At 39.7% G+C, this 24,678-nt stretch overlaps 1 long non-coding RNA gene across 3 annotated transcripts; it reads right to left on the reverse strand.

Moving 5' to 3' along the window:
• Nucleotides 1–1,018: 1,018 nt before the first annotated feature.
• Nucleotides 1,019–17,679, reverse strand: LOC116244295 (uncharacterized). 3 transcript variants are annotated; one of them, XR_016464939.1, is made up of 6 exons: nt 17,590–17,679; nt 15,230–15,462; nt 11,699–11,773; nt 11,346–11,397; nt 10,831–10,950; nt 1,019–1,414 (listed from the first exon to the last, which is right to left on the reverse strand). It is a non-coding gene; the product is annotated as an uncharacterized LOC116244295 (long non-coding RNA). The 3 variants fall into 3 exon arrangements; XR_004170156.2 differs by lacking the exon at nt 17,590–17,679 and adding an exon at nt 16,795–16,881; XR_016464937.1 differs by lacking the exons at nt 1,019–1,414; nt 17,590–17,679 and adding an exon at nt 16,795–16,881 and having other exon boundaries at nt 10,710–10,950.
• Between the last annotated feature and the right edge of the window lie 6,999 nt (nt 17,680–24,678).

A 24,678-nucleotide genomic window follows, 5' to 3' on the forward strand; every position in this document is an offset into this window, starting at 1 on the left:
GCTGGAAAAGTCTAGGATGTAGAAATAATTAGTACAGATAGAACAATATTTCAAAAAACATCCCCAAAATATTTGGAACATCAAAGCTGGGATACAAAGGAAATCTGAAGGAGAACATGCATTTTCCTCACTTCAGAAAACTTTTTTTTTTTTTTCCTGCAAAATTGTTTAATGAGATCAACTGATGTGAGCAGTAGTAAATCAGACTATGCATTTACTATTGCCTGTGTATTTCACTCCAAATTCTTGCCTTCTCTGTTCACAAAAGGGCTAACAGCACACAAGGTTGGATTACACTTGTACAGATACATAGATAGACAGATATAGATGTAAATTCTATGAACATAGATAGAGAAATTGATAGATAGAGTGAAATAGATATGAAACTGCTGATGAAGTTGATGAAGCTAAATCCTGAAATTTACGTACTCCATTAGGCATCTGTTAATATAAAGAATTCTGAAGTCTGGAATTAATACTCTGAAAAAATCACTGGAGTAATTTCCTTAGTTTTCATAAAATAAAGGTTTCTGCATTTGTAATTCTACAATGTCGAATTACAAATGGAAAAATGTAATTAAATGCAAACACACATATACACATACTATTGTGTAGTTAGGTGATGTGGCATTCAAAATTAAGAAATTCTATAGAAATGACCTTTATATGCAATTAAACTAGCCAAATCACTTTCCATCTGAGTTTTTTTGTTTGTTTGTTTCTTTGTTTATTTTGTAGGGAAAAAAAAGGTAAATGTTTGCAAAAATATAGGAAGGAAGCAGTTGAAGTGTGGTCACACCTTCCTACTGAGTCTGCTGCACAGATGGGGACCCCGCAGAGGGGACTGTAATGAAAATGAAAATATGGTAACAATCTGACCACGGTTCAGCCAAAACAAGTCAGGTCTGTAATAGGAAGGCCCAAGAATAAAGGACTGGCAAATCACGCTCAGAAGAAATTTATTGAAATCTACTGCTAAACATACAAGTTGTATATTGGAGAACTTATAAGAAATTATGAAACATTTTCACCTCCTCCCTGGGTGAGAGGGTCTCTTTCTGTCTCTGTAAGAAAACCTGAGCCATGATAACTGTGTTTGTAGCCTGCTAACACTAGGGAATAATCTCAGTATTAGTGCAGTAACAACATATGGGTAAAAGTACGCTCCTCGTCACGTTTCTTAGCCTTTACCTGTCAATTCTTATTAAGCTTTTTAAATTTTTCCCTACTTAACTTTGTAGGGGAGATATAATCTAGCCTCAATCCTGAAGTCACCTATTACTTTTTCTAGCCTAACTCAAAATTCTTCATTATAAGGACCAATGTAGAAGTGTTGCTGTGGGATAGTGAAGTCTATTCATGACGTAGACTGGTGCAGGATGCTTCTGGGTAATTCCCCTCAAGAGTCTGCTGACTAGATAAACAAGAAAGACAGAATTTATTTACTCAACTCTTTCCCCAGTATCCCACAAATTGGTTTAAAAAAATCTCTGCATGTGATTGCTTCCTATCCTCTCAGTTGGTAACTGAGAAGGGCACCTTGAATTCTGTTCTTGGAGACCATTATTTACAAAGGAAATAAATCATATAATTTCTAATTATTGTAGGAAAGAACATAAGGAATCCAAAATCATTTCATGAATCCAGTCCTTGATCTATCCCAGCATTCTTATACTTCTTATACAGAAAAATAAATGATTCACAAACATAATTAAATCCTTCTTTGAGACTGATATTATGATCCAAAATACATGCTGAAACTAATACAAGTCTGTGCTAGTTTACTTCTCAAGAACTTACCTGTGTACAGGATACAAGTCACAGTTGACTACTTAGAAGAATTATTAATATTATCCATACGTATGCTCCAAGCGTAACAGCCTATTTAGAGATATTAGTTTACTGATCAATTTTCCTCCATAATGACAATTTTCATAGGATTATACAATCCCTTGTGATATGAGTTAGTAGGAAAAGTTTTGATAGAATTAAATACATTTTAACTTGCCTCCTGAGAGAGCCATGTTTGAGTCAAAAAGCAAACTCTTTCAAAGTGCATAATGTGCTTCAGGAAATTGGTTTAGTGCTGAAATCTACTAAAGATGTCTGAGAGAATTCCATGATCCCTACTGATCTGTGTCACTGGGAAATACTGGTTTGTAGTAGTTATTTTTATCGCTCCAACTGTTGAACCCTGCCTCCACAAGGGCAATGTATTTTTAATGCATATGATGTTATTATGTAAATTGGTTTAGCTGTGTAATCTACTAAAGGTGATTTCTTTGTCCCATGTGAACAACAAAGCCAATGATCACATAATATTCATTAAAGACAAAACTGTCTTACTTTCCATAACCAATTCCCAAGTGCATTGCTCTGACAACTTCAATTTCTGTTCAATAGTGAACCTGATGCTCATTTGCCAAACTCTAATGAATGAGCTAAATAAGAGGTAATGCATTTTTCCAGCTTGCAGGCTATAAATTATTTTCCAAGGAGTAGCATACACAGTAATTAAAGAACAAGTATTGAAGAAGAAATTAGATCCCATAAATTTCTTAGGGTTGTTTTTTTTTTCCCTGCATCAACCTATTCCAACAATGAAGTAAAAAAATTCCTGACTCGATGTAACTTTGGAATCAGGTACACATCAACCTAATTTCCATCTATAAACAGAAATGCAAGGTCATGTCCATGCAAACAAACCTGCAAAACATGTCTGAATAGTACAAATATACAGCTAGGCTATCAAAATTCATTATCTGCATACAGGTATTCATATGGAGACCTGCAATTAACTCATTTAAAAGGACATTAAGCATATTTGTAGATTTTCTTTGTTGACAGGAAAATCAGGTAGCACCAGTGGATATTGCAGTTCTATACATAGCTATCTTTGTCCATAAAATGAACAAGTGCAAAGCAAATGACTGGATAAACCTTCTTTAAAACACAATACATTAGGTTAATCTACCAGTGCATCTCCACACTCTGGGGAGAAAAGTAGTTCCTGAAAATAATTAAATGTTTTTAGATAGCAATTTTTTAAAAATACTGAGAATCTAAGAATATTGCAAACAAACAAATGCAGGAAGATCAAAAATGTATGAGTAAACCCTTGACACGACCAATGAAAGATCAGACACTGATGGAACTACTTGTAAAAAAATACTTTCAATGAAGACTGAACTGAGAAGTTCAGCATTTCAGTAAATATTTAAAGGTAGGAGACTACATCAGCAAAAATAAATTGTCCAGAACAGTTTCCAAGAATAGGTTCCCTCCACTGGTGACATTTATGTATTTCAAAAAGGAAAACATATTTAATTCTGAACAGAAGGTGACTTACAGTTTTGAAATTCAAAGCAGGTTTTTGGCATTTTTTCTGTTGTGAAAATTGCTGTTTTTCAGAGACAGAATGTGAACATAAATTATTTCATGGAGAATTATTTATACATTTATTTTAACCACTGTCATAAAATTGCAGCATAGCCATTCTCAGAAATAGTTATCCAGTGAGAATTTCATTCAGCTTCCACTTATTGATTCTGGGCCATATTTTAATTCAAAAGATGAGAATTAATGCATTTTTTACATTTCAAGAAACTCACTTTCCTCTTTTTTCTTTGGTGAAAGCATTTGTAAGAATGTGTTCAAGGGAGATGCAGGTGTTGAGTAGATCAACTAATAGCTGGTCCTTATGTTGCTGAATTTTTTGCCCTTTTTCTTGCTAAGTGCTAATAAAACGTTCACTGATGCGTAAGATGGAAAAAGAGAATACAAATGTATACATTGCATTAAAAAAAAGATGAGAAAATTTTTTTAATTGCATTTTGCTGGCTCACTATCATGGTCAATATGGAAGATGTAAATCTTTGAAAGTATTCAAATTCTTGGAAAATTATGATTTTATGCAAAGGAGTGCCACAATAATAGCAGGGGAAATTTTGCCTTTTTTCCTTGAGACTTGAACACTCAGTACGACTGAAGGAAAATATTACAACACAGAATTGATTAATTGGAACTTATTAATATTTGTTATAGCAGCTCAAATTGTTAAACACTAGGTTAGTCAATCATGTAACAAAGTTCGTGTTTGCATTATATAGCTCTAATTAAACTATTTAAAATTTGAAAACTAAGATGCTCACATTCAGTTTAAAGATTTTTCTTCTGTTGATATACTACATTTTAGAATTTTAAACTAATTGTATTTTACAATTTACAATTGTTTTTTACTCTTTTTCTGATCCTTTACTTCAAGCATTGTAAGGATAGTCACTCATTAAGGTGCAAGGAAAAAAATCATGTTTTATTGTACAATTTTTACTACTTAAATCAGTTGAATAATGCGCTTTGTGAATGAAATTCATCACCGCAGAAGAAAGTGTGTATATCAGCTTGCACATCCTTGAAAATCAAAAAACAATTTCTGGTTCTTCATTTGATCATCTATGATGTAGAAAGTGAAGAAAAGGTATAGAAGGGAAATGCAAGGAGGAATCCACCTGCCATACCTTATGAACATAGCATAGGAAGGAGTTGTCTCTTCACCTGCTTTTTCTTATATGTGCTGGATCAAATATGCGATGAAAATTTCATCTTTCATGCAACAGACAAGTTAATGCCCATGTGCCTCATGACCTGAGCACAACACAGGCACTCAGCAGAGCTTTTCTAGTTCTTTTTTTCACATCTTCTCTTTCCACTTTTCCTCTTCTTGAATATGAGGACAATAGCATTTATTTCTTCAGAAAACAATGAGATCTGAGTGTTGAATTCTGGTATCTCAGTCCCTGAGGTGTTTATTCTCTAATGATCCTAAGGAGATTGAGAAGTTTTCTGCTACTCAGGATTTAAGTTCCCGAATTTATGCTTCTAGTGACAACTTCTACACATTTTTGAGCAAACTCCAGGCAAAGTCATCATTTTCTTATTCTAGAATGGAATAATATGGCTTCCTTATGTGTTGCTTCTGGTAAGATGTAAATTCTTTGTGATTCAATTAATATTAAGCTAGTGGCTCAAGAAATACATCTTCCCCAGCAGCCCAATAGAATACTGTGATCTGCGAATTCAGGATCCACATTTTCATTTCCATTTGTATTACTTCCATTACTTTCCCCTAATTGGTTACCACTCCAGTGCTGAACTTTAAATATTGTAGACAAATTGCATAAATCGTGGAAGAAGTTGGATAAGACTAAAAACCAAAAACAACCTAATCAAATTAAACTCTAAGAATTCATAATTCCCAGATTAACTTTAAAATCTCAAGAAAGAGAACAAAATGTGAAAAGAATATTAAAGACAAATCATTTAACAATGAAAGTATTTTATTTTGGAAAGTAAAAAAAAAGTTTCTTCACTTGCTAGCAAAACATAGTCTAGTAAGTGTGATGTAATTAAAAATATATGGAACTATCCTCTTTCGAGATTTTTTCATTTTTATTCTGTGGTGTTACAAGAAGAGCAAAACCTGTTTCAAAAGGTCTTTGGGAAAGAGATCACTATTTAAAAAACAAACAACAAACACATAACCAAAAACCATCAACAGGATTGTGACTGAATCTGCTGTTGGTATTTAGATTCATTTCTGTTTCAAACACACAGGATAGTACAGTCTCTGGGATGCTCTGCGTTGTTTTGGGTAAGTTAAGTGGGATCCAGAACCTCCAAGACTCATCTTTTTTTTCTTTGTTGAATTGCAATGTTTCCTATGTGACCGAAGCTTTTTTTGTGCTTAGTATGTGCATTTCTGCATGGTGACAGTGATTAGGCATCTGGATCAGCTGAAGCTGAAGCTGAGTTTTTCTTCCCCAACTATCATTGTCATTGTAAGTCATACGGCACCTGAAAATGCTTCTTACATGACTTTAAGAGATGGGTTATTAGCTGAGAGATCAAGCTCAATTACAAATAAAGCACAGTTTTAAATATATAATTGCAAGGGAATAAAGCAAGAGCTCAAGTATATTACAGTAATTAATTTTGAAGACTCAAAAGCATAAAATAATTTAAAAAACCCCAATCCAATATTGCCATTAAAATATAATTGGATTATTTTTAGGGTATCACTTATGATTTTAAATGGTTCTGAACTGTCTACATTATTACTGCCCCCAAAGTTGCTGCAGAGGATTACCGTGAGTATGAAATACAAGAATTTAAGGCTTTTCACCTTGAATCACAGAAGTACTCAGTCAAAACTAGGATTTGAGTTGTGGTGCACTGCCTGAACCTGTGATGAGAACATCAGAAAAGAGTGTACATATCTACAGTGCACTGAATGAGCTCTTATTTTGTGTAGATCAACACACAATCCTTGCTGGTGTAATCAGGGTATCAGCACATGTCAGTGGGCAGCTCCTTTCATGAGCATATTGTAATCACAATGCTGATGGGGATGAAGAGAGCAATTTCCTCTTTAAGTGCAGCTTCTCTTTCCTCTTCTCATGAGGCAAAACATTCTTCACATCAGGCTATGTAATTAGGCCAGAAGATTCAGTTCCCTTAGTTGTCTCCCTCCTTTGTTCATTCCTGCTCCTAAAATATTGTATTCCTGCTTGGCGGAGAACTGCATCACTGATACTGAGCTTCTTAGCAAACAGTATTTAGAGTGGCTGTAATGAAGTATACTAAAAAGGCAGCTCAAAAAAGCAACCAGAGATCAAGCTTTACAAGTGATATGGTACTAGAGCTGTCTTCAGGGAATGATAATTGACTCAAACCATTCTGATGTGAAGTACAACTGACACTTAGAGGGATATTCTTTTTCCTTTTTTGGGGGGCTCTCTTGGGCACTGGAATTGTAAGGATTTTCAGAGGATTAAGCAAATGTCATCTCCAATTAAGCTCAATAAGTTCACTGTTTACTTTGGAAGGTTACGCTTCCATTGGACTGAAGTCTTCACTTGGAGTAGAATACTTAGAAAACAAGTACACGTTTAACTTCCAGAACTGTACCTCAAATATTTCAGTATTATGTATGAGTTGGAGAAAGAGACAGCATAAGCATATTACTTAACAAATTAATTAAATGATAAAAGGGAGAAGGACAAATCTTATAATCCCCAGACTTAGAGATATGCCAAATGCATTCCCAGTTAAAAAATGGGAGAAAAGGCCTATTCATAATTCACACGGAAATTTTTATGTACATTTACAAACACTGATGGCAGCATTCATAGACTTACTGTTTATCTCGTGTTGTTTCTCATGTCATGTCTGCTAACCGTGGGGACATTCTGAGATTTCTGTTTAGAAACTGGAATTGTTGCCTCTGAGCCTAGCATGGGTCATGATTCATGAAGACACATTCTTTTAAAAGGAGTGATTGCAAAAGACTGATTGTAGTCAAAAAATTCCATTCAACAATTCAACAATAAACTTTCCATTCCATCTCCTCTGTTTGATATCTTGTTGTATGGCTTGAAATTATATCCCTGCTGGTTGCTATAATTATGTTCTATTAATCTTGCTTAACATAAGCAACTAAGAAGGAAGAGTTGGAAGCGAAGAAGAGTTGGAAGCAGGAAGAGTTGGAAGCGATTGTGAGTCAGGCTAATTATGACCTTGTTGCTATTACCGAAACATGGTGGGACCACTCCCATGACTGGAGTGCTGTGATAGATGGCTACAAGATCTTCAGAAGGGATAGCCGTGGAAAGAAGGGTGGTGGTGTGGCCTTTTATACTGAAGACTGTTTTGATGTTGAAGAGCTTGGGGTTGGGAATAACAGATTTGAGTGTCCATGGGTAAGGATCAGGGGGAAGGCCTGTAGGGGCGACATCTTGGTGGGGGACTGCTATAGACTGCCTAATCAGGATGAAGAATTGGATGAAGCATTCTATGAACAGCTCGCGGAAGTCACGCGTTCGCCAGCATTTGTTCTCATGGGAGACTTCAAATTCCCTGATATATGTTGGAAGTATAATACAGCACACAGGAAGTAGTCCAGGAGGTTTCTTGACTATGTGGAAGATAGTTTCCTTATGCAACTGGCAGGAGAGCCTATCAGGGGTGGTGCCCTGCTAGACTGGTCTTCACTAACAGAGAAGGACGGGTGGGAGAAGTGAAGGTTGGGGACCATCTTGGGCAGAGCAACCATGGAACTGTAGAATTCTCTATTCTTGGAGATGTCAAAAGAGTGACAAGCAAAACTACTTTCTTGAGCTTCCAGAGAGCGGACTTTGATCTGTTCAGGGCGCTTGTAGCACAAGTCCCTTGGGAGCTGCTTCTTAAGGGTAAAGGGGTCCAGAAAGCCTGGACGCTCCTCAAGATGGAAATCTTAAAGGTGCAAGAACAGGCTGTCCCCAGGTGCCATAAAACGAGCTGTAGGGGAAGACGACTGGTGTGGATGAACCGGGAACTACTGTTGAGACTCTGGGAGAAAAAGAGAGTCTATGTCCTCTGGGGAGATTACAGGGAAGTAGCTAAGATATGCAGGGAGGAAGTGAGGAAGGCAAAAGCCCAACTTGAACTCAGATTGGCCACTGCAGTTAAAGACAATAAAAAATCCTTTTATAAATATATTAACGGTAAAAGAAGAACCAAGGATAATTTTCATCCTTTACTTGATGCAGCAGGGAATGTGGCCACTGAGGACAAGGAGAAGGCTGAGGTCCTCAATGCCTTCTTTACATCAGCCTTTAATAGCCAGATCAGTTATCCTCTGGACATTTTATGCCCTGATCTGGAAGTCTGGGACGTTACCCAGAATATACCCCCAGCAATTCAGGTGGAGACAGTCAAGAGCTCCTCCTCCATCTGGACTGTCACAAGTCCATGGGACCAGATGGGCTACACTCTTGGGTGCTGAGGGAGCTGGCGGGGGTGATTGCTGAGCCGCTCTCAGCCATCTATCAGCGCTCCTGGTTAAATGGAAAGGTCCCAGAAGATTGGAGGCTTGCTGATGTGACTCCCATCTTCAAGAAGGGCCGTAAGGAGGATCCAGGGAACTATAAGCCTGTTAGCCTGACCTCAGTACCAGGGAAAGTTATGGAGCAAATCATCTTGGGTGAGATCACACGGCACGTGCATGGCATCCAGGGGATCAGGCCCAGCCAGCATGGGTTCATGAAAGGCAGGTCGTGCTTGACCAACCTCATCTCCTTCTACTTCAGGGTGACCAGACTGGTAGATGAGGGAAAGGCTGTTATGTAGTCTACCTAGACTTCAGCAAAGCCTTTGACACGGTCTCTCACAGGATTCTTCTGGGGAAACTGGCTGCCCGTGGCCTGGACAGGTATATTCTTCCTTGGGTAAGAAACTGGCTAGAGGGCCGTGCCCAACAGATAGTGGTTAATGGAGTGAAGTCCAGCTGGCGAACTGTTTCAAGTGGTGTCCCCCAGGGGTTAGTACTGGGGCCTATCTTGTTTAATATCTTTATTGATGACCTAGATGAGGGGATTGAGTGTACCCTCAGTACGTTTGCAGATGACACCAAGCTGGGAGGTGGTGTTGTTCTTCCTGAGGGTAGGGAGGCCCTTCAGAGCGATCTAGGGCTGAGGTGAATGGGATGAGGTTCAACAAGGCCAAGTGTCGGGTCCTGCACTTTGGCTACAGCAATCCCATGCAGCACTACAAGCTTGGGGACGAGTGGTTGGATGACTGTGAAGAGGAAAGGGACCTGGGGGTGTTGGTTGATGCTCAGCTGAACGTAAGCCAGCAGTGTGCCCAGGTGGCCAAGAGGGCCAATGGCATCCTGGCCTGCATTAGAAATAGTGTGGCCAGCAGGAGCAGGGAGGTGATCATCCCCCTGTACTCAGCACTGGTGAGGCCGCACCTCAAGTACTGTGTTCAGTTTTGGGCCCCTCACTACAGGAAAGACGTTGAGGCCCTGGAGCGTGTCCAGAGAAGGGCAATGAAACTGGTGAGGGGTCTGGAGCACAGATCTTACGAAGAGCGGCTGAGGGAGCTGGGATTGTTTAGTCCGGAGAAGAGGAGCTCAGGGGAGACCTCATTGCACTCTACAACTTCCTGAAGGGAGGTTGTGATGAGGAGGGGTTTGGCCTCTTCTCCCAGGCAACAAACAGGACCCGAGGAAATGGCCACAAGTTGTACCAGAGGAGGTTTAGGTTGGACATGAGGAAAAACTTTTTCTCTCAGAGAGTGGTCAGGCACTGGAATGGCTGCCCAGGGAGGTGGTGGAGTCGCCGTCCCTGGCAGTGTTCAAGAGGTGCCTGGATGAGGAGCTGCGAGATATGGTTTAGTAGCTTGCGGTAGCAATGGTAATGAGAAGACGGTTGGACTAGGTAATCTTATAGGTTGTTTCCAACCTTGTGATTCTATGATTCTATGAAGAATTCAGTATAGTCTAACATGGCACTAGGTCACCAGTATGCTTAGCCATCCAAGCTTCTTTTTATTCCAATGAGTGAAGTATTTTTTCCCAAAATAAAGTGCATTTAGACCCTCCTCATGCCTACAATAGCTCCTAAGAAACTGTATTCGGCCTTCTCTAATACAAAAAGGCAGGCTTTTAGGAGGTGTAGCACTACTGATGTAGAGAAAAAATGACTGTCAGGAGTCCTTTACATGTACCTTACTCTATTTCTGAAAATACAGTTGAGTATTTTGCTCTTATATATGGCAGAAAATTTTAATTAGATTTACAGTTAGAAGTAAATACATCACATAAAATTCAAAACTTCTTTAAAGAACATAGCAGCAAATTCTTCATTTATCATTTATCCTCAGAAATTGAAGCTTGGAAGAACAGGAAAAACATTTCAGGAAAAAAAAATGTTTTTCTTTTTCCTTCAGAGAGCAAAGAAAAAGGAAGTGTAACAGGCCTTTATGGCAAGATGAAGACAGAAACATTCTTACCTTCTTTAACCTTTTGACTAAAAGCTTTTGGAAGAATCACAATGGCTCCAATACAGAGAGGTGATCTGTAGCACATACAATTTCATCTGCTCTCCATTGCATTTTCTTTTCTTGGAAACTCTGGGGTTAAGGATGTGGAGTTTAAAATTCTGTAAGATCATCCCTAACCAGTAATAAGAAACTGCATTACGAGTAGAAAGGACTATTGCAATATTCTTGTTTGAATGTGCTGCATTCAGCAGGTACACTGCAGAAGTGCATGCGCAAGAATAAAAGTAGGGCTCCATTGCCACTTATGTTGTCTTGACACACTTGATCTACTATCCTAGCACTTAACTTAAGGTTAAAAACCATGTGAGGGGCAAGTTCCTCAATAACAACAAAATACCTGAGTTGTTAATGAATTCTGTCTTCACTGAATGGATTTATGTCTAAAAACAAACAAAATTAAAAAAAAAAAAAGTTGAAAATCAAATATTTTTTAGGACAAGACAAATAGAAATAAACATACAGACCTATGGCAAAGTCTTCAGAATAGCATGGCATTCATTTATATTCAAATCATTTCTGGAAAAGAGAGAAAGGAGAAATAAAGGTTTGTGGAAAATAAATATTACCCAAGCCTACAAATTTCTATGGGAAGACTTTTATATGTGTTGATGACTCGGAGGCAAAAGCTGACATAGTCGGGCTGAAAGTGAATACTAATGTTGCCAGGAAAAAATCTGAGACAACTCTACCTCACACTGCATTCCTTGTGTAGTAGCTCACACCACTAGTGAATAACATGAGGAATGCACATCCTATGGTGTCCGTCTGAAAACTCCCGAGAAATGGAAAATGCTACTTCATCAAAACCTAAACTCACTGTGGTAACGTGTCCTTTCTTCAACAAGGACAGACTTGAAGGTCATACTGGAGAGAGGGTGCAGACAATCCTTCCCTTGGATCAGAAAAGAGATCAAGCATTAGGACTACTTGTCTTATATGCACTAAAATTAATTTTAAATCCGTGTTTCAGTTATATAAACTAGGGAAATGTATTTCAAAAACAGATCCAAACAGCTATGAGGCAAACACCTGTTCCAAAACGTTTAGGTTTAATGTGATTTTAGAGAAACTACACTTTCATGAAGGACATTCAACCTGCAACAGTATATATTATAGTGCTAATGCTTTAAATAGTTCCTGAGGAAAGGAGCAGACACCAAGAGCAAGCAATCAGATATTTCAAAACCTCCCCTTGTACAATTTACTAGTCCTGCATATCATTCCATATGTGTTTACATTTACACCTCCAAGTACTTCAATTTCATTAGATTTTCCTATCATTTCCCTGGTGAAAGCAAGATCAGGTTTTAAATGCGGCTCAAATAACATGAACAGTCAGTAGAGCTATTAAGCTGCATAGAATGTTGGGCTGCAGTCTTAGATGACAGCTTGTGCTTTCAGTTGATGTTGGAGAAAATATGAGCTGAGATGCCAGAGCCCTCAAAGAGGGGCCCACAGCAGTCCATGGTAAGATAATTAAGTTTGCCTGCCCTATATGTATAATTATATTAGTGAACAGAATTCTAGAAAAAGACTCTAATTAAGGAAACAAAAGAAAAGAGAGCATGAAAAGTAAACAAAGGCATAATTTTAGATTACTTGATCTATTTTCAAGCATGACTTGTTACAGTGCTTCACGTTCAGTCACTTAAAAAATTATCAGTAGTGCAGAAAAAAAATACATAGAGATCAGAATTTTTAAGAGCAGGCAGAAAGTCAACAATGTGTTATACTGATTCTCAAGATGCCTCTGAAACCGAAGACAGAGAAATTTCACAGTTGCAAAAAATGTATAAAATTAAAGAGAAAGAAAAAAACCAACAAAGATAGTAAACATTTATCATGGCATCCTTCAAGTCCACGGACTACAGATTCTTAAAAGAAAGTCAGGAGGGGAAAATGTCTGTATATATTCCATTATCATTAAGATCTTTTTAAGTTACTCTATATAATGTATTCTTTTTATTTCAACTTTTATAAACAAGAAAATAAATGAGTTGAAGTTTTGATGCTTTTTCCAGAGCCTTCTGCAAAGTTCTCTTCATGTTAAAGAAATGGAGGGGGGGGAACATAAGGAGGAATGGATTTAATGATCTCCACATAACCGTCTGACTTTCCGTTAGAACTGAAAAAAGAGACAGTTAAATAGAAGATGACTGGCAAAGAGAATATTTGTCAGAAAAGGTAAACAAGGTTGTGAGAGGGTATAGATACTATTTGGAGTGGGAAGAGAGAGGAAAACCAGTAGGTTTCATTAAAATGAAATTTAAGGACATCCCCCCTCCTTAGTGCCTTTTTAATGTTTTATAGGTGTGGCAAAATAGAAATGCAGGAATATAAATGTTCTCTTTCAACAGAAGTGCGTCACTGACAAGAAAGAGAAAGAAAAGAGCTCTCCGTTTTTAAGGAAAAGAATAGGAAGCAAGATATTAGAATACATAAAGCAATGTTCATTCAGTCCCTTCACAAGCATGCATTAGTGGCTTTTGAGCCTAAAGTAGGCCTGGTTAGAGAGTGGATAACAAAGATTTTGGTGGTCTAGGATTAAATAGGCTATTTACAGACAAACTCTTCAGTGGAAATAACGTTTTCTTTCATTTTACAAACTTCTGCATCTCTACTTATGCCTGAACATTCTTCCTTTAACTTCAAAGCCCCTGAATATCTCACATAACTTTTTTCTTAAATAGTCATCCTCTCTAAACTGTATGGACAGATCCAGTAGAACAACTGCACCCAACTTAATAATGTAGAACCCAAAAATAAGTTGAAAGTTTGAACTAATTTCTCATTACTGGGAATAAATAAATTTCCCCTCAGTCAGCAAACAAAATCAGGCAGTTCTTAACTGTGAGCAGTTAACACAGAGCACTGGATTAAAATGTTGCTGGATCTAGAGCTAACGTCACCCATTGCCTGTTGAATCCTTAAGGAATGATAGTATATAGTGTTAAAAGGCAGAAGATGTAGATGATAGTAGTACTGTACATCTTTTCCATAGCAGACTACTTGCCAGAGAACTTGCCTCCTGAGCAGGTGAACTCCTTTCCTGAAAACCTGTGTAAGGCACAACAACTGAGAGAACAGAGAGAATGTGTCCAAAATCCAAGCATCATTACAAATATAATCTAGAATACATGTATTAATAATAATATGCAATACATGTTATAAATATTTAGTGTACAATAATAATAGAATTCTAGTTTCATAACAACCTTCAGAAGACCTCTGGCAATTACTAGTTATCCCACCATGATATCTCAGTATGTACCAGTGATTTATTTAACAATATGCAAAGTAGAAAAATCTCCATACAAATGCCATTTTCTGAAAAGAAAGTATTTGCTTTGATGTGTAGGGGAGCACAGAATTAGTTTAAAATCTTTGTGTCTAGTTGTCAGCCTACAAACCTCCCTTACTGCATTGATTCAAGCAGCTGAAGGACCAAATGAATTAATCCCCTCTCTCCTCCTTCTCTGCCCCTACTTCCTCCACCACTCATCCTGATTACTTACAAAATCAGAATTACCCACTCTCCCCTCAACAAGTATTTCTTTTAACACATTTTTTTCTGCTGTTCTCTGCCCTGCTTTTGTACAAGTATAGAAGCAACAGAAATAAACCGTTCCAATATCAATAAGCCACTCGTTGGAAAGCTAAACTGTTGTTCTCTTCTTTCCTGCCCTTCCTTCTTTCCCTGAGATGACACATTTGGTGTATTCCCTCACATTCCATTTCCTCTTTAATTGTGTGTCAATCTCCAAAGCCACCCTCATTTTCTACACAGGTTTTGACAAAAGTAGAAGTGAGCTCAACACACAATCCTCTCTATTTCTCTGCATAAAGTGCACTAAAATATGGAATGCTATTAAAATTAATGATAATAATATAGCCTCTTGCTGCTCTACCAATATCTGACAGGAAACAATCAACATTGCCTGAGATGGTGGTCATGACAACCAATATATTTGCCCTTGCCCAATTGCTAAGGCTTTGGAACTAAATGCCATCAAGCTGATATAAAATGCCAAGACTGATGTGACCATTTGTTCTGGTTGTCAACAAATCTTTTCTTCAAATACATCACTGTAGCTGACTCATGCTACTACCATACTTCATCCTCTATTATATGTCTTCAAAAGGCTTATCTTGGAGTTATATAAAGTAGCACATATAAAAGCTTAGCAAAGGCTTCAGAAGGAACTGGAAGTGCCATGCATACAGGATGTTTACTATAGCACAGAATAAATTAAATCTTTGGCTATTTACAAGTTCTGAAAATAAGAGTGCCATGAAGATAAAGAAAAGTGCTGTCTCCTTCACAGCTCTCAAGTCAGACCATACTTACCCAAACTTTCTCACTGGATTTTACTGGGAACTGTGTTCGTGGTAGCGGTTTTCAGATACATCTTCAAACTTGGATGAATTAAAAAACGACTTCCAATATTTAGCACATCTAAACAACATCATTTCAGATCCATCCAGGCTGGGAAGTGATGTCTCATTTTTTTTTTATTTTGATATTTTCAGAATTTGATATTTGAATCATTTCTTCCTTTGAATTTACTTTTTAGACCTTTGCTGAGAGAAGAATCATAAAGAGTGGATAATCAGTGGTTTGGAAGAAATGCTTAGTCAACATAAGAAAATCCTTCTTATCCTGCTCTTGGTAAAGAGTTAATCCAACAGAAATTTCACAAGCTTTTCCCTGCAATTTCAGTTGGCATTGTATTATCTGCTGCATATTTGAAATCTTCCTTCTTGACAATATGCAAGTTCAGAGTAATAAAGAGTACATACAGCTAAAGTAAACTGCCAAGTAAATTTTATTGCCTTTTCAAAATGTCTTAATTGTACATTCACCTTCTTTGTCACTCTGAAAAGTAGCAGTATGTATCAAGAACTTTTAGGAGATTTGAGGAATGAAAATGTCAGTATGCACTAATGAAGGTGAAGTCAGAGTACAGAGAGTAATTTTTTTTTTCCTTATAGCAGATAGACATCTAAGAATGGAAAAGATAGTGAATTAGTAATCATTTCTTCCAGAAATCTCATGAATTAACACAAATATTGAATTCTGGGGGGCCAAGGGTTGACTTTAAGAAGCATTACAGAGAACAAACTTGGCTGTTATCCTTTGGATTTCCCTTTCCAACAATCCTTTCTATAAAATCAGTGCATAATAAGCTTTGAAAGCACTTTCAAGAGAAAGTTTGCTGACTTGTTAAGGAGAAGTTCCTAGAGGACACTTCCACCAGTACATATTTAATATAGTGGAAACTGATATTAAATAAATTGTTTTTTTCCTCTCACAAACAGATTTGGATTACATGGAGAATCCTTTCAGACTTCTTTCAGTTTCCACTTTTCAGTAATTCAGGAGCACTTTTCTATTTATCACAGCTGTAGCTGCGATCCTGTTGTTCCAGAAATGTTAGCTTCTTAATCTTAACATCATTTTCTAGGGATGCCTTGCAACATATGGTGACAAGCTTGTAACGTTGGAATCATGAATTTGTAGAATGTCTTACGTTGGGAGGGAAATTAAAGACCATATAGTTCCAACCCACCTGCCATGGGCAGTTTGAACCCACTGAATCAGACTGCCCAGGGTCACCATTCAGCCTAGCCTCAAACATCTCCAGGGATAGGGCATTCACAATTTCTTTGGGCAGCCTGTTCCAGTGCCTCATCACCCTCTGACTGAAAATTTTCCCCTTATGTCTAATCTAAATCCCCTCTCGTTTAGTAAAAAAAAAAAAAAAAACATTATCCCTAGCACTATCACTATCAGATCACGTAAAAAGTTGGTCTCCCTCCTGTTCATAATATCCCCATAAGTATTGGAAGGATGCAATGAGGTCTCCCCAAAGCCTTCTCCAAACTGCATAAGCCCAACTCCCTCAACCTTACTTCATAAAGGTGGTGCTCCATTTTTCTGATCATCTCTGTGGTCCTTCTCTGGTCCCTTTCCAAAGTTTCATGTCTTTCTTGTGCTGGGAGCTCTAGGCCTGGGCACAGTACTTCCATTGGGCCCACACAAACAGAGAGGGGCCACCCTTGCCCTCTTTTGATGAAGGAATGTTTCTAAAACTCTTCTGGTATACACTTCTCATGCAATTACAAACAGAAAAGTCAATGACTCAAATGGTCCAATCCAATTCTCTATTCTTTATATGCAAAACAACTAAGGACCAAATAATGAATGTAAGGGACATACAACAGGTACAATCTGATGATGTAGTTACGTGCAGCACTACTGATTTCAGAGGTAGTAAATATTTCTTACTAAAAGTCTCTTGATTACCTAGGCAGGTAAGAAGGATAGGGCTGTAGATGTATTTGCCTTCATGAATATAGCTTTGAGGTTGTTATTGTATCTTATTCCATACTTCATTCTTAACATCCCTGTCACTGCTGTTAAGCCTTGGTGGAGAGCAAATCCAAAACAACCTACTGAAGCTTCCAGGCTCCATATTTTAACACCATAGACAACATCTCATGCTCCATTCTGTTCAAACCCTCCAACTCTCCCCACCTGTTACATGTTTAGCTGAAGTATGAATGTTATCAGTCATTCCCCAAAATATTTGAGCTGATCTTGCATTAATTGCATTTACACTGACAAATATCCAGTAACATATTTGATGCACATATGTGCCATTGGAGTTACAGCAGATGAACTGTAATATTACTGAAAAGCATTACTTGCATGTTTTTGATTGCGGAATCACAGAAACATAGGGTTTGGAAGGGACTTCTGGAGATCATCTAGTCCAATTCCCCTGCTAAAGCAGCTTCCCTAGAGTGAGACAGATTAAAGCATCCAGGTGAGTTTTGAATATCTCCAGAGGAGATTCCACAACCTCTGTGGGCAGCCTGTTTCAGTGCTCTGTCACCCTCACAGTAAAGTACTTTTTCACTTTTAGATGGAACTTCCTGTGTTCTAGTTTGTGTCCATTGCCATTATCCCGCTGCTGGCCTAGTCCCACCTACTTGACATCTAGCCTTCAGATGTTTATCAGTGTTGATAAGATCCCTTCTCAGTCTTCTCCAGGCTAAAGTCTCATCTATTGTTCCCTATGATTTGGATATGTTAGCTTTCATGTACATACTAAATCCATGGAGTGGCATGTGAGCACCCCATTTTTGAATTTCCCTACATTGATTTTGTAATAAATCTGAACTGCCACTTGAATGATCAGATAGACCAAAACATTCATGCTTTCATGTTACTAAGGTTGCTCTTATCTACTGAATAACATTCATAATTTCACACTTGCAACCAAATAGGGCATCCGTTTAAGGTAGGCTTAAACTTGGGCTTTCTATCAAGTAAAGGAGTATTATTCATTGGTGTTTACCTGGTCAACAGTAGCTCTTCTGGAACTGTAAAAATAGTCATTCATTCTGGAACTATATTTAGATTCTGTGTACTTTTTGAAACATCTACAGCCTACATATTTGGCAAAGACAGTTCAGTATCATGTTGTTTCAACACATTCATTGGAAGAACAAGTGTTTTGAACAGATGGAGTTGAATTCCAATGGCTTCAAGATGGTCACATGGCTGCTCTGCTGTACCTGGCTGGGATGTCTTCTACATGTAGGATGAGTGATTTCCATTACATTTAGGCAAGAGAGATGGCATGACTTCCCAGCACACATTCAGAGCTAGATCCTAACTTCCTCTTAAACTACTGGAAGAAGGTGACTTACAGCACTTTTGTGTCATGAGCTTCAGATCTGTATTCTCTTCAGCCTGGAGGAAAGAAGGGTCCAAGGTGACCTAATAGTGCCTTTCAGTATAAAAGGGGAGCTACAGGAAAATAGGGGACAGACTCTTTAGAAGGATCTGTAGTGACTGAACAAGAGGAAATGGTTTATGCTCAAAGAGGGTAGATTTAGGTTAGATATAATGAAAAAATCTTCTACAGTGAGGCTGGTGAGGCACTGGAAAAGGTTGCCCGGGGATGTGGTTGATGTCCCATCCCTGGAGACTTTCACAGTAAGGCTGGATAAAGTGCTGGGCATCCTGATCTAGCTGTGCTCATTGCAGGACTAGACGGCCTTCAGAGATTCCTTCCAACTCTAGAGATTCTACAATTCTAAGGATTAACATATCGACTAAGTAGCCGTATCAATTTTATAATTCAAGAGATATTCACCTCAGGAAGAAACGACACATTATCATGTGTTTCAGCCTCAGGATCCAGAATAGAGGACAAAAGCACTGTGATGGCATTTTTCCATCTACTCTGTGTGTTTGGAATTCTTGCCCAAGTCCTTTCAATAACTCTTATTTTCAGGCTACTGCCATTGCAACATAAGAAATAGATACCATATGGATAGATAATACACTTCATACCCAGTATTTAATAAACTATCAGGACTAATTACAGATGTGCTTGTACAAATCTGAAAATCCTTGTGCTTATTGGTCTCCATAGATCCTCAGGTAAAAGACCTGAGATATTGCTATTTAGATATATGAGGAAAAATTACATATCCTAGGTTGTAAAAATTTATTACTGGGTAAGATTTCTTCTTCCTTGTGTCTGTGTGACCAGCTAAAATGACAAAGGAATCTCACAGAGATGTACAAACACAAATACAGGTTGGGTAGATAATGGTTTGAGAGCAGCCCCGAGGAGAAGGATTTGAGGGTGTGGATTGATGAAAGATTCAACATGAGCCAGCAATGTGTGGTTGCAGCCCAGAAGGACAACTGTATCCTGGGTTGCATCAAGAGAAGCATGACCAGCAGGTTGAGGAAGGTGATTCTGCCCCTATACTCTCTCTCATTAGATTCCACCTGGAGTACTGTGTCCAGTTCTGGGGTTACCAACACAATAAGGACATTGGGCTGTTGGAGAAAGTCCAGAGGAGGGCCACAAAGATTATCAGAGGGCTGGAGCACCTCCCCTATGGGGACAGGCTGAGAGAGTTGGAGCTCCTCAGCCTAGGGAAAAGAAGGCGCTGGGAGGGGACCTTATTGCAGCCTTCCAGTACTTGGATCTAATGCATTCTGCGCTGAAGCAGGGAATTGCCTTGGCTGGTTGAGGGATCCTCACAGGAAGAAGTTGCCAGGCACCATTGTTCTCCATGTGGCAGCGGCATTCTGACATCACAGGGGCAGAGCCAGGAACAGCAGCAGGATCATCCCCTGCATGTATAAAACCTGCCAGTAGGGACCCTCTCCTCTGCTGTCGTTTATCAGAGGGAGGCAATTTAAGGGAGGAGGAGGACTGGAAAGAGGTCCCAGCTCAGCATTGCAGGCAATGCCATCACGATCTTCCTCAGTACCCCAGGTGCCCTTTCATAATTGGTTTGAGGCTCTGGAACTTGAAGGAGAGGTAAGTGAGATTGCTGTGGGAGGTCCCACCCTTGAGGTTGTCTAGGGTGTGGTGGTCAGTTCTACATATCAAGACTGTCTCCATCAAGAAGGACAGAAGTGTAGGCAATTCCCTGCTGAGAGAACACAGGGCCCTATGTAATACTGCCTCTCTGGGGTCTGAGTCAGGGATGTTTCTAAGAAACTGTGTCTGATTCACCCCCCTGATAATTATCCTTTATTGATAGTTCAGTTCAGCAGCAATGAAGTCACTGACAGAAACCTGAGGATTATCAAAAAGGACTTCAGGAGACTGGGGTGGTTAGTAGATGAAGCAGGTGTGCAGGTTATATTTTCCTCTATCTCTTCAACAGCAGGGAAGGATACTGAAAGAAACAGGAAAACCCATCTCCTAAGTACATGGCTGAGAGGCTGGTGTAAACAATGATTCTGTTTTTTTTTTTTTTTTTTTTTTTTTTTTTTTAACCATAGAGCAGTTTACCTTAGCACATGGCATCTGAGTCTCACCTGTCTCAAAGGGGAAAATGGATTCTAACTGGCAGGGCTCGTAGAGAGGGCTTTAAACTAGATATAAAGGGGGAAAGAGATAAAACCAGGACATCTAGAGATGAGCATAGGGGAAAGATGATGGGATTGGGATTGAGGCAAGAGGCTCAAGTATATCTACACCAATGTATGGAGCATAGGCAACAAACAGGAGGAGCTGGAGGCCATTTTGTGGCAGGCAGACTATGACTTAGTTGCCATTGTGGAAACATGTTGGGATCACTCCCACAACCGGAGTACTGTAATGGATGGCTATAAGCTCTTCAGAAGAGACGGGCAAGGAAGGAGGGGTAATGGCATGGATCTCCATGTCAGAGAGTGGTTTGATGTTGAGCTTGAGGCTGGAAATGGTTGAGTCTCTATGGGTAAGGATCAGGGGAAGGGCCAACAAGGCGGGCACCCTGAAGGGGGTCTGTTATACTCTGCCTAACCAGGGTGAAGAGATAGATGAGGCCTTCTATGAACAGCTGGCAGAAGATGCATGATCACTAGCCTTTGTTCTTATGGGGGACTTCAACTTCCCTAAAATATGTTGGAAATAAAATATGGCACAGAAGAAATAGTCTAGAAGGTTTCTAGAGTGTATGGAAGATAACTTCCTGACACAGCTGGTAAGAAAGCCTACCAGGGGAGGTGCCCCACTAGATCTACTATTTACAAAGAGAAAAGGACTGGTGGTAGGTGTGTAGATCAGGAGCTGTCGTGGACAGAATGACCACGAAATGTTAGTGTGCTCAATTCTTGATGAAGTTGGAAAGAAGGGACAGCAAAACTGCTACCTTGGACTCCCAGATGGCAGACTTCGAACTGTTCAGGATGCTCAGGGAGAGTCCCTTGGGATTCAGTCCTGGAGGGTAAAAGGGTCCAGGAAGGCTGGTCGCTCCTCAAGAAGGAAGTCTTAAATGTGCAGGAGCAGACTATCCCACTGTGTGCAAGATGAGCTGTCAGGAAAGAAGACCAGCGTGGATAAACAGGTAGCTTTTCCTGAGGTTCCAAGAGAAAGAGTGTCTTCCTCCTGTGGAAGGAGGGATGGGCAACTTGAGCAGTATAAAGAAGTTGTTAGGATGCACAGGGAGAAAATTAGAAAGGCAAAAGCCCAACCTGATCTTAACTTGGCCATTGGGGTAAAAAAGAACAAACAAATTTTTACAAATATATTAACAGTAAGAGGAGGGCTAAGGAGAATATCCATCCTTTACTGGATGTGGTGGGTAACATGACCACTAAGGATAAGGAAAAGGCTGAGGTTCTCAATGCCTTCTTTACATCTGTCTTAAAAAGTCAGACCAGTTATCCCCATGGTGCTCTACCCGTGAGCTGTAAGTCTTGGATGGGGAGCAGAATAAACCCATGATTCAGGTAGAAACTGTTAAGAGACTTGCTACTCCATCTGGACTGCCATACGTCCATGAGGCTGGATGGGATCTACCAGAGGGTACTGAGGGAGCTGGCAGAGGTAATAGCCAAGCCTCTTTCCATCATCTATCAGTGTTCCAGGTCAACCAGAGAGGTCCTGGAGGGCTGGAGGCTTGCTAGTGGGACTCCCATCTACAAGAAGGGTAATAGAGAGGATCCAGGGAACTACAGGCCTGTCAGACTGACATAGGTGCCAGGAAAGGTTATGGAGCAGATCATCTTGAGGGAGATCACACAACATGTGCAGGACAATCAGAGGGTCAGGCCTAGTCCACATGGGTTCATGAAAGGCGGATCCTGCTTGACCAACCGGATCTCTGATCAAGTGACCTGCCTGACGAATGAGGGAAAGGAGGTTGACATAGTCTACCTAGATTTTCAGCAAAGCCTTCAGCACTGTCTCCCATAGTATTCTCCTATAGAAGTTGTCAGCCTGTGGCTTAAACAGATAAACTCTTTGTTGGGTAAAAAACTGGCTGGATGGCTGGGCCCAGAGAGTGGTGGTACATGGAGTCACATCCAGCTGGCAAACAATCATGAGTGATGTTCCCCAGGGGTCATAGTGGGGCCTGTCCAGTTCAATATCTTCCCTGATGACCTGGATGAAGGCACTGAGTGCACCCTCAGTAAATTTGTAGATGACACCAAGTTGGGAGGAAGTGTTAATCTGCCTGGGGGTAAGAAGGCTCTACAGAGGGATCTGGACAGACTGGATAGCTGGGATGAGGCCAGTGAAGTGAAGTTCAACGTCCAAGCGTTGGACACCTTGTTGGCCACAACAAGCCCAGGCAATGCTACAGGCATGGGCAGAGTGGCTATAAGACTGTGTAGAGGAAACAAACCTGGGAGTACAGGTTTACACTCAGATGAACACAAGCAAACAGTGTGCCCAGATGCCCAAGAGGGCCAGTGGCATCCTGGCTTGTATCAGAAATAGTGTTGCCAGCAGAAGCAGGGAAGTGGTCATCGCTCTGTACTCAGCCCTGGTGATGCTGCACCTTGAGTACTGTGTTCAGTTTTGAACACCTCACTACAAGAAAGACATTGAGGCCTTGGAGTGTGTTCAGATAAGGGCAGTGAAACTGGTGAGGAGTCTGAAGCACAAGCCTTGTGAGGAACAGCTGAGGGAGCTGGTATTGTTCACTCTGGAGAAGAGGAGGCTCAGGGGTGACCTTATCACTCTCTACAACTACCTGAAGGGAGGTTGTGGCAAGGTGGGAGTTGGCTTCTTCTCCTGCGTAACTGGCTGGGACTAGAGGGAATGTTCTCAGACTGTGCCAAGTGAGATTCAGGTGACATTTAGGAAATGCTTCTTCTCCAAGAGAGTGGTCAGGAACTGGAATGGGCTGCCCAGGGAGGTGGGGAGTCACCATCCCTGGAGATGTTCAAGAAATGCTTAGATGTACTGAAGGACATGGTTTAGTGGGGAAATGCTGGTGATAGGTGGATGGTTGGACTGGATGATCTTAGCAGTCTTTTCCAACCTTGGTGATTCTGTGGTTCTATACAGGAAACCTGGGGAGGGACTTTTTTATAAGGGCATGTAGCAACAGGATGAGGGGAAATAGCTTTAAACTAGAAGAGGGTAGATTTAGACTAGATATCAGGAAGAAATTCTTTACTGTGTGAGTGATGACAGATGGAAGAGGTTGTCCAGAGAGACTGTGGATGCTCCTACACTGGAGGCATTCAAGGCCAGGCTGGATGGAGCTTTGAGCAACCTGGTCTAGAGGGAAGTGTCCCTGCCTATAACAGGGGAGTTGGAACTAGACAATCATAATGATTCTATATACAATAAACAGCATGCATTGAAATAATTTGGGGTTTTGTTTTATTTTGTTATTTTTGTATTTTGTTTGTTTGTTTTCTTTGGAAGGCTTTTTCAAAATATATACAATCCATTATAGAATTCTGGTGCTGTAGAGTCTGTTGATGCATTCTTGTGAAAACCCATATCATTCCAAAGCATCAGATAATTGTGGTAATTTCAGACTTGCCTCATTAGAATTTCTTGCAGCAATTACATATACTCAAGCACTGCCATGCTACAGCTGAAACATTACTTTACCATCCCAGCACTCAGGTCTTCATTCAGTGATAACAGTCACTGGAAGCATAGCTTTCTAAAATTTTCAAATTTGTCACATATGCTAGAATTACTTTACTACTCTTGGTTGCCTTTTGCTCTAGGTTTTTATTTTATTCAATAATTACTGAAGTACACTCTGGTCCCTAGAGATTTCTCCACTTTTAACTTTATGACGGTGAGTAGCTTCATTTTAATGGTTTAAAAGACAAGTACAAATGTAAATTTCTGCCGGATTGGGATCTTTAAATGTCACATCCTCTCAGTAGAAAATGTCACCCTACATAACACAGTGGTACAACAGCATTTTAGTCAGAATCAGGTCTCTGAAATCCACCACAGGGAAAATATATTCATCTCAGAGATGATGCAGTTAGTTTCACTGAAGTATAAC

Source organism: Phasianus colchicus, chromosome 1, assembly GCF_987193195.1.
Source record: "Phasianus colchicus chromosome 1, bPhaCol1.hap1.1, whole genome shotgun sequence".
In the NCBI taxonomy this organism is placed as follows: domain Eukaryota; kingdom Metazoa; phylum Chordata; class Aves; order Galliformes; family Phasianidae; genus Phasianus; species Phasianus colchicus.